Here is a 6,103-nt window from a genome sequence, read left to right as displayed (position 1 = left end):
GTATTTTATTTATTATTAGTATTATTCCGTTGCTTATAACAACTCCAAGCAATAAAAATTAACCCTAAGTACGATGCTAAATGCATTTTACTAGCTGCAGTGATACGCTATGATGCTAACTATATTGTATTTTTACGTTCCAGTCCAGTCGGAATCCTGACCGGGTTTTTCCTGCTGAGCTGCCGGCCCGGCTAATCACCCAGCCGTGACTAATTAGCGCCGTGTATTTAAGCAGTATTAGCGCATCAGCTAATTAACAGCCCTGAGCAGTGTTAGCTGGCTGAGCTAAACTGGTTTCTGCTGCCACATTAATTTTTATTTATTTTTTTGGTTTGAACTGGATTTTGATCCACAGGATCTGGTCCTCATTCTCTGTATTTAGCATTAGAATTAGCAATTAGCCGAGGGTTTAGTGTTTATTATTTTGGCTATGGTATCTGTTCTTTGTATTTGGCATTAGGGTTAGTGATGAGCACTGGGGTTTAGCAATTCTTATTTCTCCCTAGTTTAGCGATTAGCATTTCTTAGCTTAAGGATATGTTCTTTGTTTTACATATTCAGCACTAGTGTTAGCATTTAGCCTAGGGTTTAGCATTTCTTCTAGTAGTTTGGGGTTCCTTGTTTTTTGAATTTAGCATTAGAGTTAAACTTAAGCAGTTTTTAGCTTGGGGATCTGTTGGACTTTGTTCTCATTATTTAGCATTAGGGTTAGTATTTAGCATAGGGTTTAGTTTAGGTCTTTAATTGTTCATGTTTTCCTGTTGCGTTCGTTGTTTTTATTGTGTATTCACGTTCTAATTTGCTTTGTTTTTGTTTATTAAAAAAACATAACTTAGCATGTTTGTAACGTCTGCGTATCACACAGAAGATCTGTTAGCATCTGTGCTAGCAGCTATGCTATTGTAAAAAAGCCTCATGCTAACCTGTGTGTGTTGGCAAATATAATATAATTATATAATAATATAATTTGTTTAGAATTAATTCAATCATTTTAATGTTTTTCCACCACTTTATCCTGGTCAGGGCTGCAGTGGGTCCTGCAGAACGCTGTCCGAACTTTGTGTTGTGTTTCAAAACCAAAGAAAAACACTTCAAGCTAACTGATCCAGTTCAACTCGTTTTAGCATTAGCACCATTTTCACTAGTTTATTATTGTTTGTAAATAAATAAAAATAATAAATCTCAGGTTAGATTTTGCATCATGAATTCTTTGAGTTTTGTGCCTTAATCATTCAGTAAAAAATAATTAAAATAATGAAAATAGCGGAGATTTAACTTTAATAGCAAAATAAAGCTGCATGGATGAGCTACTGTGTGTGTGTGTGTGTGCTAACCACTAACTGCTTAATGCTAAATCGTCTGTTCCAGCTGTTAATTCTCAGCCGTTTATCTTATATAGTAACAAAAATAAAAGTTATATAAGATTAAAAAGTGCAAACACACCAGCAGCGGTGAGTAAAAGCTTTTAAAAACGCTGTGTAGCAGAAATGTTGCTAGCGTTAGCTCGTATCTGCTGAAATGCTACATGCTAAGTATGTTTACATGCTGAGTCAGATTCAACCTTCAGCTGCACAGATACGATTGTTCAGGAATTAAAACGAACTCTGGCTTCTAAAATCTGCTGAACTATTAAATATAAGGAATAAAAACATTTTTAACTGTGTTTTACTGTATTAAAATAATTACGTGGTCAAAAGTATGTGGACACCCTGAAATCAAATCTTCTCATGTGCATTAGTATTGAATATTACAAGTTTCTACTTGATTTTGGAACATGACTGTCGGGATTCTCTTTTAATACCTACTCAGGTTGGGTGCTGATTGTCCATGGTAAGGCTTGGCCCACAGTCAGGGTTCCGATTCATCCCAGACGTGCTGGATGCTTTTGAACACAGTCCACGATGAAGCTCACTTAGTGTTGAATATAATAATAAAGGGCCTTCCCCAAACTGTTAGCACAGCATTGTCACCCTAAAGACAGAGCTTACACTGATCAAACTCCTGATAAACAGTTCAGGTCCTGTCGCTGCTTTCAGAGACAGTTTGGAATTCAGTAGTGAGCTCTGAACAGATTTTAATGTATTACATTGATCATAGAACGTAAAAAGTAGGCACACAGGTTTCCACTTGATTTAGGAACATGACTGCTGGGATTCTCTTTCAATGCCTACTCAGGTTGGGTGCTGATTGTCCATGGTAAGGCTTGACCCACAGTCAAAGTTCCGATTCATCTTAGATGTGCTGGATGCATCTACATAGGCATTATTAGCTGTGCCTAACAGGAAAAGTCGACAATGGATTGGTGTTCTGTCTGTCCAAGGTACGCGTTGCCTTACGCGTTCATTACTTCATTGCGCCTGGTCATTCCAGGGAACCTGGACACACTGTGACCCTGACCAGGATAAAGCAGTAGTAAAACATGGCCAAAATTCTCACCCATCTTTAAATATCTGCCTCATGAACGCCATCCATACTGACCCAGACAGACACGTGTGGAACCACATGGCACTTCTTTTCACCAGTCAGTGACGGACATCCTACAGAGAGCAGTAATGCGCACTGAGAAGCACGCTATACTCCATGTATTGCTCCTGAGTGCTGGACGTTCAGTGATGATGGGCTAGCATGATAAACTGCTGCACTGTATGTGCGCTCGTACAAGTTTCAGCCGAGCTGTTGCTGCTCCTAGACGTTTCCGTTTCCCAATAAAAGATCTACAGTTAAAGCGGGACAGAAATTTGACAAAAATGAACTGAGTCACTGCAGCCAGGGGGTGGCACTGTGGCTCGGTGGGTAGCACTGTCTCACGAGAAGGTCCTGGGTTCGAATCCCAGGTGGAGTTTGCATGTTCTCCCCGCATCTGTGTGGGTTTTCTTCCACAGTCCAAACACATGCAGTCAGGAAAATAGTGTGTGTGTGTGTGTGTGTGTGTGTGTTTCTTGTGATGGACTGGCGACCTGTCTGGGGTGTTTTGTGCCTTTCACAGTGACTCACCGTGACCCTGACCAGGTAAAGCACTAGTAAAACAGACCATGAATGAATACATGAATGATTTTCAGCCAACGTTAGTCTGCACTGTAATAACCAAACTCACCGTGTACAAGGGATGTCCAGATACTTTTGGCACTGTAGTGTTTATGAGCTACTTTGGTTTAAATCAATATTTTGCATATTTATGTATACGTATAGATTATATACATGTTGTTTATGTTTTTCTGTGCATATCAGGAGAGTAAAAGTGTACCTACCGTATTTACCGGGTATTTTTGCATATGCTGCTCTACAGCGTGGGTGAAACTATCATCAGAACCATAAATATCGGGACACAAAACGACGGCCGTGGATCGAGACGGTTCGATCGACGGATACGCACACTGATCCAGGATGTGATGAGTGTAGGTGTGGCGAGGAGTGTCCGTCCTCACGCTCTCCCCGACACCCGGACACGTCAATGTCAAAACGTCATACAGTAACAGCGGACGGACGGACGGACGGACGCTGACTGTATGTGTGTGAATTTTCAGGATCTAAAATTCGTACTTTTGACATTGACCAGCGCTTTAAAAATGGAAACCACGCCCATTTTTATCAGTGTGTGTACCGGTGTGTGTGTGTGTGTGACACAGTGGGGTACGACGCCGGGGTGCACTGCCGAAAACTGTTCCTCCAATCAGATATCAGCTCAGAATCCTGCGACTGCGGCTTTGTGCTCCTTATACACAAAAGTATTCGGACGCCCATTTCTAAATATTGAAATCACGTGTTTCAGCCACAACAGTCACTAACAGGTGTAATAAATCACTCATATAAAGGAAATCACATGCTTCTGACTTTGCAGCAACAGTTTAGGGAAGGACCTCTCCTGTTCCAGCATGAGCGAGCTCCAGTGTCCTGCACAGAGCCCTGACCTCAGCTCCACTTATCAGCTCTGGGATGAACCGGAACACCAACTGTAAAATCAATCTTTTGATTAAATGAACGGGCACTAAATCCCACACATGAGCGGCTGTTGATCTAGATGAAAAGATCACACAGAGGGTCGCTCTGTTTTAATATTTAATGTTTTTGGAACGAGCACCCAGCAAGGTCATGGTCAGGCGTCCACATACTTTTGGCCATGTAGTGCATCGGAAGCTGGACTTAGGGCCAATAACCTAAACAGACTAAGGGCCCCTAACATAGGAACTATAGGGTTCAGTGACTGACTGAAGGCTTATAATCAGGTGACCAAAAATTAGGCTACTGTCAAAGGGCTGGTCTGAACCCTACTGTACTAAAAACTAGGGAGGGGACTAAAACTACCCTACTGACTAGACCCTTGACGTTCTGACTGTAATGTAACGAGCAGGGAACCAACTAAAGATCCCTGCTCCAGCAACTAGGGGTCCAACTAAAAACCTCTAACCTAGTACCTAGGGTTAGAACAAAAGCCCTAAGTCTAAACACCAGGGGTGTACTGACCGGACACTTGATGTTCTGACCGTAACATAGTGAGCAACTAGGGGTCCAATGAAAAGCCCCAAGTCTGAACACCACTACCCTAGTGACCAGACTTGACCTGGCGATTACAGGTCACTAAAGGCCGTAACATAGCACGTAGGGAACAGAATCAAGGCCCTTAGTTTGCAACTAGAGTCTAAATAAAGCCCTTGAGGGAACAAGGAGCTGGACTTGGATTTGGGATTGAACTTCATCCAGTGACCAGTACTCGAGACGAGAACCTTCACCGACCCTCCTTATATATTTATTTCCGTTATCAGCACTTCCTGATCTTCCAGAATAAACTTCCTCACAAAAACCAGGAGCCTCAGAACCAGCGTGTGATATCTGACGGGGTATAAACAGAGGGCGACAGCGCACCCGAGCCGAGCCCGCAGTACGTTTGTGTCTCAGACGGGATCCCATCTGGGATCGGACCAAAAACCCACAGGAATCAGGAAGCACACTTTATCTGCAGTGATAACAAAATAGCTTCATTGTTGCCATGACAATGTGACATCACACAGCGTTGTGACATCACACAGAGAAAACGTACAAATATTTTTGGTGTTTTTTTTAAATTGTCATCATTTTTAAAACCAATAAGCAAGAAGAAGAAACACATCCAGAGTACAGAGGTGAGAACAACACCGCGCCGAGCCGCTCGCACCACACAGACTAGCGTAGCCAAGCTAAACACGTGCTATTTATTACAAAAAAGAAACAGATCTGTAATAAAATATGTCTTTATGTAACCTTCTTTTAACTCTGTCCTCTTTATAATGGAACGTTAGTGATTTCCGCCGCGTGTGCACTTTTAACATCCGGAGGAGGAAAATCTGGAGCGTTAGCAAAACAACGACTGAACTTTGTTTAGATTTCGTAATATTCCTCTAGTACACCAGCGCTGGGGTTCTAAACTCCCTGAGTCTGAATCTCAGCTCTGCTACCGCTGGGCGCCCCCTAGTGCCTGCAGCAGACAGAAGCGCCCGCTAGTTTTCTGTGTGGGAAAAGACAGGACTAAAAAGTGGGCAGGGTCTTGGATGCTGTGTAAAGACCCTGGTTAGAAGTGGAGGAATGTGGAGATCAGTGTGTGACTCTCCGTGTGTGAGACCGACCTCACTCGCCCATCCACCGAAGTACGTTATCCCCCACTCTGTGCAGCGCCATTGAGAGGGGGTAAGTGCCGGAGGGGATTCCTCATAACTGCTGCCATTACGCCCTCTGCTGGCTGATCAACGGCGCTGCACAGAGACCCTCGGACGAGCTGATAGCAGAGCTTCACTTGTATGCAATGTATTTTAGCCGCAATGCCGCTATAGCGAGCGCCTTTGCAACGTAAAGCTTCTCACCAGCAGCGCAAAACCACAAACAGCCACAAAATAAATAAATAGTAAATATCGCTTCATGCACTCCGTTCTAAATCAGGTTGCTTGCTAGATAGCTGATGCTATCGCTAACTAACACGCTTTACTAGAGGCTTTCAGGCAGCAAAAGCTAACCAGAGCGTCGTCCACTACGAAAAGAAAACAAGCGGTTGGAGCTCATTATGTAGGAATGTGAAGCTTCGTCCTGAACGTTCGTCTCTCCACCGGAACAGAACAGAATCACCACATTCTTGTGG

This window comes from Trichomycterus rosablanca, chromosome 20, assembly GCF_030014385.1.
Source record: "Trichomycterus rosablanca isolate fTriRos1 chromosome 20, fTriRos1.hap1, whole genome shotgun sequence".
NCBI lineage: Eukaryota > Metazoa > Chordata > Actinopteri > Siluriformes > Trichomycteridae > Trichomycterus > Trichomycterus rosablanca.
This window is presented reverse-complemented; position numbering follows the sequence as displayed.